General features: G+C 44.6%; 1 long non-coding RNA gene across 1 annotated transcript in view; it reads right to left on the bottom strand.

Moving 5' to 3' along the window:
- LOC140409505 (uncharacterized) overlaps positions 1–7,417 on the bottom strand; it is a 78,202-nt gene extending 70,785 nt beyond the window's left edge. Inside the window, exon 1 of the long non-coding RNA XR_011940361.1 lies at positions 7,328–7,417. This is a non-coding gene — a long non-coding RNA (uncharacterized lncRNA). The remainder of the gene's footprint in view (positions 1–7,327) is intronic.
- Positions 7,418–13,119: the final 5,702 nt, after the last annotated feature.

Raw genomic sequence — 13,119 nt, 5'->3', positions numbered from 1 at the left:
CCATTCCAGCATTTGAGGAACCTTTTACGAAGGTCCTAATTGATTGCGTAGGACCGCTTCCTAAACCAAAAAGTGGGAAACAATATCTTTTGACTACAATGGATGTGTCTACTAGGTTTCCAGAGGACATTCCAGTACGTAATATTACAGCTAAAAAGATTGTGGAGGAGTTACTTAAATTCTTTACTAGGTATGGACTACACACAGAAATTCAATCGGATCAAGGATCAAATTTTACCTCAAAGTTATTCAAAGAAGTTATGAATAGTTTACGAACAAAACAATTTAAATGAACTGCGTACCATCCAGAATCGCAGGGAGCGTTAGAAAGGTGGCATCAGACATTAAAGACAATGTTGAGGGCTTATTGTCAAGATTATCCAGAGGATTGGGATAAAGGAATTCCATTCGTACTGTTTGCAACAAGGGATGCACCTCATGAGTCAACCAAATTTAGTCCTTTTGAACTAATGTTTGGTCATGAGGTAAGAGGACCACTTAAATTGATTAAGGAAAAATTGGTGGGTGAGAAATCGGAAATTACATTATTGGATTACGTGTCAAATTTTAGGGAACGATTAAATAGAGCAGGTGAATTGGCTGGACAACATTTAAAAGTTGCATAAAATGTGATGAAACGGATCGCGGACAAGAAATCCAAAGTTCGTAGTTTTGCCAGTGGGGATAAAGTTTCAGTGTTGTTACCAGTGGTAGGAGAACCTTTAAAAGCTAGGTTTTGTGGACCGTATCAGATTGAAAGGAAATTAAGTGAGGTGAATTTTGTGGTAAAAACACCAGATAGAAGGTCGACTCACCGAGTGTATCATGTGAATATGCTTAAAAGGTACTTTGAAAGGGAAGGAGAGAAAAAGGAGGAGGTTTTAATGATTCTAACTCAAAGTGACGAACCAAATCCAGATGACTGTGAATTTGACATACCTCAAATTAGATTGGAAAACGAGGATTTTCTTAAAAATTGGGATAATTTGTTGAGTTACCTTCCAGAGGAAAAACAACTGATCTGAAAGAGTTATTGATATCACATGGGCAAGTTTGTGGAGATAAATTGGGAAGTACTAAAATGGCTACACGTGATGTAGATGTGCGAAATGCTGTTCCAATCAAACAATATCCAAACAGACTTAACCCGTTAAAATTGGCACAGGTTAACAAAGAGATTGAGAGTATGCTTAAAAATGGCATAATTGAAGTGGGTTGCAGCCAATGGAGCTCACCCATAGTGATGGTACCTAAACCGGACAGTACCCAACGGTTTTGTGTGGATTATGGAAAGGTTAATGCAGTTACAAGAACGGACTCTTATCCTGTTCCATGTTTGGAGGATTGCATTGAGAAAGTGGGACAATCAGCTTTTATTTCCAAATTGGATTTACTTAAAGGTTACTGGCAGGTACCTTTATCCGAAAGGGCAAAGGAGATTTCAGCTTTTGTGACTCCAGATGGTATATACCAATTCAAAATTATGCCATTTGGCATGAAAAACGCCCCAGCCACATTTCAACGGTTAACTAACACAGTTGTTTCAGGATTACCCAATTGTGCGGTATACATCGACGATCTGGTAATCTTCAGCCAGACATGGAAAGAACAGTTAAAACATCTGATGGAGTTAGTCGATCGACTTCAGGAGGCGGGTGTGGTGATAAACCTAGCTAAAGTGAATTTGGAAAAGCCCAAATCACTTTCCTTGAGGAGTTTCCGATACCCTCGCAACAAAGGGAAATAATGCTATTTCTTGGCATGAGTGGATTTGATCGAACATTTGTGAAAACGTTTTGTAGCATGATTGCTCCACTGATGGACTTGCTGAAGAAACGTCGAAAATTTCAAGGGACAGCGGCCTTTCAACAGGCTTTGACTGCCTGAAAGTTGTGATAACCAATGCTCCTGTGTTGGAGAATTGCAAGGGGCTCTGTGATCAAATTGAACGAAAGTATCTGGTTTTAAAGAGAAATGCCGAGACGTAGAGAGCAATGGACGGATCGTGCAGAGACCTCCTTGTTCAAAGAGACTGTCAATCATGAAGGATTTCAGTTGGAGGAAGAAGAACGGAAAAAGAATGGACTATATTATTATACCTATTTGCGTGTGTTGTTTTTTGAAACGATAAAGTATATTTACTGTGTGAATTTCTTAAAGGATGGTGAAAAGGTGAAAAATGAAACCATCTTGAAGTTGATGGTTTATTTATTTTTTCTTGGGGGGAGGTCTCATGAGAATGTCACTTTAAGAAACGGTTAGCTGCTCATGTTACTGCAGTGATGTCAGAGGGTGGGTGGAGCTGAGCTCTGGCTCTGCTTTTTAGTTTTCACTTTGAGAAAAGCTTGGGTGTGTCTGTGTCTTTTGTTTTGTTTTTCAGTGTGTTGCAGCTGAAGCCAGCCAAAGCAGCTGTATTGTTGAGCTCTCTGCCATGAAGGACTATCTCTTAATCATTTGGTGAATTCAGAATTATAAATGTTTTCAGTATTGAATGTAAACTCTGATGTGCTTCAGTTTAAAGGTGTGTTAAGCCTTTTGGGTGTAAAAGGACAGTATACAGGTTACTTAGTGTTGTATTCTTTGGGGGTTGTCTTTGACTTAATGGTTGCTAAGATATTCACTGTTTGTTTTAAAAAGGTTAACTTGAGTTCATAGAATAAACATTGTTTTGCTTCAAAAAATAACTTTTCCCTTTCTGCTGTACCACACCTGTAGAGTGGGCCGTGTGCTCCCCATACCACAATGTATTAAAGGTTGTGGGTCAGGTGAACTCCATGATACACTTTGGGGTTCACTAAACCCTGACCCATAACTGGGGTCTCAGATGATGCTGTCTGAGGCAGCGAGAGGTGTATACAGCATCAATGTGAGTGTGGCAAGCTTGTGTGATGCGTTGGGCTGAGTTCACCACACTCTGCAGTTTCTTGCGATCTTGGACTGAGCAGTTGCCATGCCAAGCTGTGATGTAGCCAGATAGGGTGCTCTCTGTGGCACATCTATAGAAGTTTGTGAAAGTCGATGAAGATATGCCAAATTTCTTTAGCTTCCGTAGGAAGTAGAGATGAGGTTGGGCCTTCTTGACTGTTGCATCAACTTGAGTGGACCGGGACAGACTGTTGATGATGGTGACCCCCAGGAACTTGAAGCTATCGACCATCTCCACTTCGGAGCCATTAGTGCAGACGGGAATGTGTGTCGTGCTACGCTTCCTGAAGTCAATGATCAGTTCCTTGGTCTTTCCAACATTTAGAGAGAGGTTGTTTTTGGTACACCATGCAACCAAGTGATTTATCCCCCTTCTGTAGTCTGATTCATCGTTGAAGATCTTCCTTTAAGATTCTAGGATGTAGGCCATCAGGCACTGGGGACTTGTCTGCCTTTAATCCCAATACTTTGCTCAGTGCTTTTACCCTCGTGATGGTGATTGTTTTTAGTTCCCCCTATTCAGCAACCACTGCACTATCTGTTACTATTGAGATAGTTCTAGTGTCCTCCACCGTGAAAACCGAGGCAAAACATTGATTTAGTGTCTTTGACATTTCTGTGTTCCCATTCTTAACTCCCTTGTCTCATCCTCTAAAGGACCAATGTTGATTTTAGCTACTCTCTTCTTTTTTATATACTTATTGAATCTTATATTTTCCGTTTTTATATTTTGTGTTATATTTCTTTCATAATTTACCTTTGCTCTTTTTATTACTTTTTAAATAATCTTTTGTTAGTATTTAAAAGTTGCCCATCCTCAGCCTACCACTGACTTTTGCAATATGGTATGCCTTAGTTTTTGCCTTCATGTTATCTTTTACTTCCTTGCTTAGTAACTGATGCATGTTCCCCCTCTTCCAATCTTTCTCCCTCTCTGGAATATATTTCAGTTGGGGGGAATTGAATATCACCTTAAATGTTGTGGTTTACAGCAATGAGTTATTCTGGTGGGTTTTTCAAATCACAAGCAGCTCAGCTTTGATGAGAAATGTTTCAGAAGAAAGAGAGATAGATGGGTTATAGCTGTAGCAGCTGGAGCAGTTTCTCTGACCATACATAATATAGTACTTCTTTCACACAGTAGAGCTCTATCATGTAGCCTCTCTCTGAGAGCTCCATAGAGTGTGTCTCCATAAAGCAGCTTCTGTACATTGCAAATGTTGTACATTCTGTAAACTAATGCTCTTTGCTTTGGAAAAGTATTCTTTTCAAAAGTGTTCAATATATTTTGTATGTCTAGCCGATGATATGATAGAGTAACAAACGTCCAGCCATATTATAAAATAATACTTTACATAAGACACCTTCAGAATAATTTCAAGGGGTGAAATCTTGTTTGATCAATTTTACTGATTTTTTGAGGAGTTAACAGATAATGGCAATTTATTTAGAATTTCAAAAGGATTCTCAGAGAATGTGAAATCGAGGGACAACCAGCAGAATGGCTTAAAGACAGAGAGCAGAGAGTGGGAGTAAAAGGTTATTCAGAGTGACAGAAGATAGGCCGTGGTGTTTCACAAGGATCACTGCTGGGAGCTGTTCACAATTTGCATTAACGATTTGGACTTTGTAACTGAAAATACAATTTTCTAAATTGATGGATGACACCAGACTGGGGGAGGAGATTGTCAATGCTGAGGAGGACTGCAAACAAATTACAGGAGGACATTAATAAACTGGGAGGGCGGGTAGATAATTGTCACATGAAGTTTAACATGTGAGGTAGCACATTTTGATAGAAAGAAAGGTAAGAAATGTTACTTAGAAGGTGCAAGTTTGGGGATAGGTTGCAGGAGCAAAGGGATCTCAGAGTACAAAGAAACCAATCACTAGAAGTTGTACTGTCGAATAGCAAGACCATAAAAGTAAACACACACTTAGCTTTAATTCTGGAGGGTTAGAACTGAAAAGTAGATAGGAGCTGGAATTCTCCAGCCATTGGGATTCTCTGTTGTCCGCCAGATTTCGGAGTGGTGTGGGGGGGCTTCAAAGGGAATCCCTTTGACAAGTGGCAGTAATAGAGAATCCTGCTGCCAGCGAACAGCGCGCCACCGAGAAACACGTGGTTCGGGGGCCGGAGAATCCCGCCCAGGTTATGCCGAATTGGCTGGTGAGCCTACATTTGCGACGGAAAGCCCGTGGGGCCTCATTAAGTGGACCAATTAACGTTGAATAGCGTTGCCGGCCTCGTTGGGCTGAGCACTGGGAAACTCGTGGCAATACCCGCTCACTACTACAGTTAGAAATAATTCTGGAGAATCGTGTCCAAACTGTATTTGTTTCAAAAATGGAATGTTGTGACATAATTTCTTTCACTAAAATAACTGAGACTTAAATTTCTCTTTAAATGATAAGTTTCCACGGAGATTGGAACAATCCAAGTACAAAAATGAAAACTTCACAGAAGTTACAGAAAAGGGGACAATATCTTCCATCTCCTCACACTGACGTCCTCACATTGATCAGTCGAAATTCACCCATTCAAGCAAAAGTAAATTGGCAGAACATTTTGAAGTAAAAGGACTGGTCTGCAATTGCTTAAATTTGTCTTTTCAGTATGTATAGTAATTCAAACTGTGTATTTAAATTACTCAGTGACTACACTTTAAAAGTACTTCATTGGTTGTAAAGTGTGTAAAGACACCAGGTGGTCTTGAAACATGTTCCATAAATGCAAGTCTTTTTTATCTATTGTGCATGATCGAAACTCCACTCCCGGGATCCAACCCGATTTTGCGAGATATTGCGATGTCAAATCTGCCCATTGTGGGCGGGATCATTTTTTGGCAACTCTGCATATTAGAGCGAGAGAGCCAGCCTCACTGTAATATTCAGTCTCCCGAGGTACCCAAGGCATTCAGATCTATTCTCTTTGCCTCAAAGATCTCAGGTGAGTGCTGTTATGTACTGGTCTTCATGAGTGAGGACCAGATCTATTCTCTTTGCCTCAAAGATCTCAGGTGAGTGCTGTTATGTACTGGTTGCCATGAGTGAGGACCAGATGGAACGGCACTTGAGGCATACAGGTGCATGCCCTCTTGGAAGGGTGGTACCCTAGCACTGCTGGTGCCAGCTGGGCACCTTGGATTTGACCAGTGTGGCATTAATGAGCCCCAAATCAATAGGGATCAAGGACAAAATCTTCACTGACTGGAATCATGCCTATTTTGAATGAAGGTGGTTGTGATTGTTGGAGACCAATTATCCCAGGGCAAGGATATTTCTGTAGAGTTTCCTCAGGGTTGTGTCTTTGGCCCAAATAATTTCAGCTGCCTCATTAATCACCTTCCTTCCATTATAAGGTCAGAAGTGAGGATGCTCGCTGATTGCACAATTTAATTCCATTCATAATTCCTCCGAGAAGCAGTCCATGCCAACATGGAACATGATTTGAACAGTACCCAGTCTTTGGCAGCTTAGTCGTCAACAGCATTAATGTACCAGACAAAGACCAACTCCAACAAGATAATCAATGACATTACACTTATTGAATATTCGACCATCAACTACCCGGGGCTTCATGATTGAATAACAACTTAACCGGATCAGTCATATAAATACTGTGGCTGCAAGAGGAGATCAGGGGCTGGGTACTCCATGTACTCTGCCAGTGGTAGCCACAATGATAAATAAAAAAGTCCAGCTAACTCTCTTTAACGTTATCCCCATTGTCTTCAGTAATGGAAAAAATAAATACACAGTCGGTCTTGCAAGTTTCTTCCCCATTAATAACAATTGGATGATTCAGTTACTCATTAATAGTTAAAATGCTGACTAGACTATCACAAAATAAAGGTAATAACCCACATGCTATTCATCATGTTGTTTGTACTATCTCTCCCATGGAATTTTGATAATTCTCTTGTGGTATTCTCAATGTAGTTGAAAGGCTTGTTGCTATGGTAATGTTAATTGTGCTTCATTTCCCTGACCTCCATGCCGTGCATTTGATAAAGCAATGATTGTACAACAATTATTAACTCATCTTCTTGTGTGCACATTAAGCTTCCTTGTACATAGGAAATATAAAAAGACCATTTCATGTAAGCAGTGCGCAGTAATTGGGTTGGTTGTCCCTCCCTCCAATCAATCAACCATGGGGTGGCACTAGGGGAGGGGCTTCTGGTAGAAAGATGGTGACAAGCATCTCAATATGTGTTCCCAATAAAAGGCAAGTTTACCTGCAGCAAACATGACCCTCCCTTAAGTTATCTCAAAGGAATTGAGGATAAATACAACTTATGCTGTGGACTTTGCCCCGGTTGCTATACCACAATGTTCGAAAAACAACAAAGCCCCAAGGCCCTGCAAAGTTAAAAGGAAACAAAAAACTAAGACTCACCTGGAGAGGTGTTGCTGCAGTTGTAAAAGTTTTATTAGTTTTTTTTCAAAAAGCCCACGGTCACTGGGAACCCACCAAAACCAGAAAAGTGCAGGAAACTCAAAGACAGAACAGACAAGCTGCTGACAGCCTTAAGTTTAAAAAACACGGTCACTGCCTTAAAGCAGTAACCTCATTTAAAGCGATAAATGCAAAAGAAAAGAAAACAGCCAGCATCCGCAGCAGCAAAATGAAAAAATATGTACTGATCATGCCGTCGCTCCACAGGGATTTGATCCAAGCACTAGTGTATTCCAATAACTCAAGTATGTGATTGCACTGCACTTACCTGTCTTTGATGTGGTTAATGTTTTCAAACATTGGGGTTTCACCACATAGGCCACTGAACCATAAAGGGAGATGAATGTATCAACGCTGCAGGTGGTTTGTAGAAGTTGTCACTCATTGACCACAACTAGAAAGTTATAAATGGCTTGCAGCTAATTGATCGGTAGGAACCAGGCGCAGATCACAGCTGCTCTCCTTCCAGGAATGGACAGGTGAAGCTTCAAAGTAAGTGTTACAGCTGTAATTCTTCTCACTGCCCCTCGTCTGGACAGCTCTGAGGCTTCCAGACAGCGGGGGGGGGGGGAGGGGGGGGGGGGGGGCGGCGGGAGGCAGGTTGTTCTGGATGGTGGGCATATGTGGGTGTTCTCTTCAGGCAGGGTGTCCCTTTGGGGGTCCCACTATTACAGGGGTCCTGATGGGTGGTTGCTTTGGTCAGGAGGTCCCCGTGAGGGTCCAGCTATTACAGGGGTCCCAGGGGGAGTCTCCCTAATAAGAGGTCCCTGCGGGTCTCCCTATTACAAGGGTCCCTGGGGGGTCTCGCTATTACAGGGGTCCTTGTGGGAGGGGGGGTCCCACTATTACAGGGGTCCCTGTGAGAGGTCTCCCTATTACTGGGGTCCCTCAGCAGGGTCTCCCTATTACTGGGGTCCCGGGGGGTTCTGGTAAGGGGGTGGGAAGGCAGCACATTATGGGGGCATGACCCTCGGTTGGGCTCTGATGGTCTCTATCAGTGAGCCCTAGCATGGTAGACCTCACGGTGGGTCACAAGTGATCCACACCAACACATGTGAACTACGTCTGCCATTTCTCTGCTCAACTCTCCAATCTATCTGTATTCTGTTATATTCTCGGACAGTCCCCTTCACTATGTACAACTCCACCTATCTTAGTGTTACCTGCAAACTTATTAATCAGATCATCTACATTTTCCTCCAGATCATTTGTATATTTAGGTTTATTGTCAAGTGTACCGTGGGACAGTGGAAAGTATTGTTCTGCGTACAGTCCAGACAGATCGTTCCAGACATGAATAAACATAGGTATCAGGTGAAGCATACGGAGTGCAGTGTCGGTCAGTCAAGAAGATGCCTAGAGACATAAGTTCAGTCCATAAGAGGGTCATTCAGGAGGCTGTTCTCAGAATCTTGTATCTCCTGCCTGATGGATGAGGTTGGAAAAGAGAATAACCCGGGTGGGAGGGGTCTTTGATTATGCTGCCCTCTTTCCCAAAGCAGCGGGAGGTGTGGACAGAGTCAATGGATGCAGGGCAGTGAGGGGAAACGTTGAGGATCAGGGGAATCGTTCAAGAAGAAAAACCTGTGGATCGTGGGCCTACTGGAGGGAATCGAGGGTAGGGACATCACAAACTATTTGGCCTTGATGCTGGGTATCCACCCTCACCCCCATCACCTTGGACATTGCCTCAACAAAAGCTGTCCAGAACCCGACAAGTCTGGGGCAAGACCAGAACATGTGGGCGTGGCTTGCCGGGCCTCCTTGGCACCGTTCTCTTCCTCCACTCCCCTTCCACTCCTGGCCTCTGTTCGGCCTTTGGACTGGCTTTTTCCGGGCCTTTTTCTCCTTCTCTCTTTTCCCCCTGTTTTGCTAAGGTTGGGGGAACGAATTACTGAGTCTTCTGGCGAGTGTTCAATAAAAAGTGGCTATCATGCAGGTCCACGGGAGGAGAGCCACCTGACGTGCGACTGCTCAGCACATCGTCGTCACAGGAAGTGTCTCATCATAACTCGAGTTCTTTTTCAATAATACAGACAGATTAAATTTTGAGATCCAGCAGAAAGCAACTATTACCTGAATGCGCTCAAACTGATACAAATGCCTCTGAGACGTAATATCAGCAGAATATGGAATTCCAAGAGAAGCAGATCCCCTTGGTGCACATCGCATGCCGGCAGCAGATTGTCTCAGCCCTTTCCAGTCGCAAACAGCTTATACTTTACAGATAGGGTGTGAATTGGGTTCTGCGTCACATTCCAGCGGAAGGTGACGTTCTGCCTGCTGTCCATGCAGGAATGTTGGGGCCAAATATTTCATAATATATTTGATATGGCCTGAAGAAAATATCCATATGTGTCTCACCAATATTTTACCTCCATCCATTCTGTGGTCAAGCCCATTGCACGTCTCAGTGATACTCAAAATCCTTCATGTCTCTGAACACTTTGAATAAATCTTGCCTGGATTTTTAAGGTCTATGTAGAACTCACCTTCTGATGGTCTCTCCACATAAGTCAAGATTATCATCCGAGTATATTTCCTTTGCATCCTCTATTGGCATCTTTCTTAAAGTGTGTTACTCAGATTTGGATATAACCCTCCTGCTGAGGCATATAACAAGTTAGTTATAAAGGTTTAGCATAGCTTATATGTTCTCGACACCTGTTTATAAAGGCTGGCTTTTATTTAACTGTCTTCCCAACTTGTCCTGTCACCTACAAAGATTTGTGTGCACAAAACCCCAGTTCCGTCTGTTCCAGCATGGTAATTAAGATTGCATGAAAGACGTGCTTGCTAGGTGAATTGGACATTCTGAATTCTCCCTCTGTGTACCCGAATAGGCGCCGGAGTGTGGCGACTGGGGGATCTTCACAGTAACTTCATTGCAGTGTTAATGTAAGCCTACTTGTGACAATAATAAAGATTATTATTATTTATATTAATTTGCGTCATTCTTCCCACTGAAAAGCATTGTGACAAGGAAGTTCTGTTGAGCTTTTATGAAGTTCAGGTTAGGCCACAAACTGGGCATTGCATCAAGTTCTGGTCACCACAGTTCAGGAAGGATGTGAGTGAGGGTTCTTGAGAGGGTGCAGAGGAGATTTACCAGAATGGTTCCAGGGACGGGGGATTTTAGTTACAGCATTAAGTTGGAGAAGGTGGGGTTGATCTTCTTAGTCATAGGGTTTTACAGCTGAGAAGCTGGTCCTTCAGCCCACCTTGGCTGTGCCAACCATCAAGAACCTATCTATTCTAAACCTATTTTCCAATGCTTGGTTCATTGCCTTGGGTGCTATGGCATTTCAAATGCTCATCGAAACGCTCCTTAAATGCTGTGAGGATTCTTGCCTCGACCACCTTTTCAGGCCGTGAGTTCCAGATTCCCACCACCTCTGGGTGACGACGTTTTACTCAAATCGTCTCTAAATCTCCTGCCCCTTACCTTAAATTTATGCCCCCTGGTTATTGACCTCTCTACTAAGGGGAAAGGTTTATTTCAATTGGAGCAAAGGAGATTAAGGAGAGATTTGGTGGTGCTGTACCAGATTATGGCAGGTGTGGACAAGGTAAACAATGAACAACTGATTCCAGGAGTTGAACGTACAAGGATTAATGGGGGCAAATTTAACCTTTTGTATGGATGGAGAAATGACAATGGCACGCAGAGTTGCAGTGGATACAAAGAGATCCCTATGACTCCTCATGGACCCGTGGCTAAGGGTGGATGGATTAATCAATGGAATAATCATGTAGGAAGAAAGTGGCAAATTAAATTTTATCCACTGAAACATATGGTAAGGCATTTGGGGAAGGAAAACAATACAAGGGTGTGATGAACGGTTACTGTATTACTGTACCCTTATCATCATGTAAGGTGATGTCCCCTTTCAGACCAGGCTTGGAACCCTGGGGGACTCCACCTCTGGCACCGCCCACCTGGGAGCCGTATATAAGGGGCCGCCTTGTGGGTGGCACCCAGTTAGCACCCGTCTCGGCACCAGGCTAGTTCTTAGCTTATTAAAGCCTTCTTTACCGTTTACTCTCTACCTGTCGTTATTGAGAGTACAACAATTTAATAAGCTAAACTACATCAGGATGGACGCAGGCCTAAAACCAGAGAAGCTCAATCTGGAAGCATGGACACCGGAGGCAAAATACATTTTTAAATACTGGCGCCGATATTTCGAGGCCTACCTGGACTCCTCAGAGACTCCCATCCTGGGGCCACACAAGCTGTGCCTACTCCACGCCCGGGTGAGTCACAGAATTTCCGCCACGCTCGAAAAGGCGACTATGAAGAGGCGGTCGAGTTACTACGCAAGCGGTTCGTCAAACCCATCAATGAGGTACATGCCCGGCACCTGCTCTCTACCTGTCGGCAGCGCTCAGGGGAATCGCTAGACAAATTTGTAGAAAAACTCACCGCGCTTGCCAGGGACTGTGACCATCAGGATGTGTCAGGGGAAGTCCATATGAACCTGCACATCAGAGACACGTTCGTGTCCGGCATCCGCTCGACCTACATCCGGCAGCGGCTACTCGAAAACGGGGCAAAAGACTTCCAGGACATGCTAACGCTCGCCTCCTCGCTGGAGGTGGTCCGACATAATTTGGGCACGAGCCCCCCTCGGACTTCTTCAGACTCAGCCACGTTACGGGCCTGCGCCGCGAGGTGACCCACTCAGACTGGGGGCACACCGTGCTACTTCTGCGGGCAGGGCCAACATCCACCCCCACGCTGCCCAGCCCGCTCCGCCATCTGCAGCGACTGCGGGAAGAAGGGGCACTTTGCGAGGGACTGTCTGGCCAGCCCAGGAGCCAGAAACACAAAGAAGAGCAGGCCCGAAAATCAGGCTCACAGGCCCGCAGGCCTCACAATGCGGCTGCGCATTGACCCAACATGCCCCTTCTGACGCATCATCCGCCTCGTGCGAATCACGGGGGCGGCCATCTTGTCGGCGGCCATCTTCTCGACCCGACACGTGCGTCCGACGGCGGCAGCCATTTTACGAATCCGACTCGGCTGAGGACTCGGACTAACCACGATTGGGAGCGATCACCCTCGACCAAACACAGCCAAAACATCTTGCAGAACGCGATGATGAAGGTCCAGGTCAACGGGCGTGACACTCCATGTCTTTTCGACTCCGGGAGCACGGAGAGCTTTATTCATCCAGAAATGGTAAGGCGCTGCTCCTTGCGCACCCTTCCCGTGTCCCAAACCATAGCCCTCGCATCCGGGTCCCACTCGATACAAATCAAGGGGTATTGTATTGCGGATCTCTCGATCCAGGGCACCGAATACACCCATTTCAAACTGTATATCCTCCCTCACCTCTGCACCCCCCCTGCTGCTCGGACTGGATTTCCAGTGCAGCCACAGAAGCCTGACACTGAAGTTCAGCGGACCCTTGCCCACCCTTACGGTATGCAGCCTTGCGACACTGAAAGTCGCACACCCCTCTCTATTCGTGAACCTCACTCCCGACTGTAAGCCCGTCGCCACCAGGAGCCGGCGCTACAGTGCCCAAGACATGACTTTCATCAAGTCAGAGGTCCAGCGTTTGCTGGGAGAGGGGGTCATCGAGGCTAGCAACAGCCCCTGGAGAGCACAAGTGGTGGTAGTACGGTCCGGGGAAAAGAAACGGATTGTTGTGGACTATAGCCAGACCATAAACCACTTCACGCAGCTCGATGGGTACCCCCTTCCCCGCATAGCAGAAATGGTA

Source organism: Scyliorhinus torazame, chromosome 3 (genome assembly GCF_047496885.1).
Source record: "Scyliorhinus torazame isolate Kashiwa2021f chromosome 3, sScyTor2.1, whole genome shotgun sequence".
In the NCBI taxonomy this organism is placed as follows: domain Eukaryota; kingdom Metazoa; phylum Chordata; class Chondrichthyes; order Carcharhiniformes; family Scyliorhinidae; genus Scyliorhinus; species Scyliorhinus torazame.
This window is presented reverse-complemented; position numbering and strand designations above follow the sequence as displayed.